Source organism: Lupinus angustifolius, unplaced genomic scaffold (assembly GCF_001865875.1).
Source record: "Lupinus angustifolius cultivar Tanjil unplaced genomic scaffold, LupAngTanjil_v1.0 Scaffold_162_1, whole genome shotgun sequence".
In the NCBI taxonomy this organism is placed as follows: domain Eukaryota; kingdom Viridiplantae; phylum Streptophyta; class Magnoliopsida; order Fabales; family Fabaceae; genus Lupinus; species Lupinus angustifolius.
Window position 1 is genome coordinate 338,198 of NW_017728885.1, and position 565 is coordinate 338,762.

Consider the following 565-nt stretch of genomic DNA (forward strand, 5'->3'; position numbering starts at 1 on the left):
TCAATAAAATTACTTGTCTCAAATACTTAACAAATAAACTAAGGAGTAGTTGTACTACTTAGTTTATTTGCCAAGTTAAGCATGCTTTTCTTAAGATCTTACATTCATTACTAATTTAATATTAGAGTTGCCAATGGTTAGGGTGTGACAACCTAATCTCTTTTGTGGCAGTAGTATTGTTTAAGTAATGAATATAAGTGTTCATCAATCTACCATTTTAGGATATACACTAAAAGGAGGATTTCAGACCTTGGTGTTTGGGGTTAACCAAAGTAAAACATAAGAACTTGTCTAAGTAGTTCAAACTCAAAAGAAGATGAGAAATATATTTTCCTTATTCAAAATGATCTTGTCTCCTCAAGAATTTGCGAATATTTAGTTTATTTCTCTTGTTAATTTATTTATGTGCAAATCAAACAACAAAAAAACAATCAAAATATGTTTAAACCATTATTTGTGCTTTGACATGTTTAAACCTTTTAATATACAAAAGTGATGAAGCTAACTTACTAACTTTTATTCCTTGTTATTTACTTTCCGCACTTTAGTTATTCTTTAATACCAA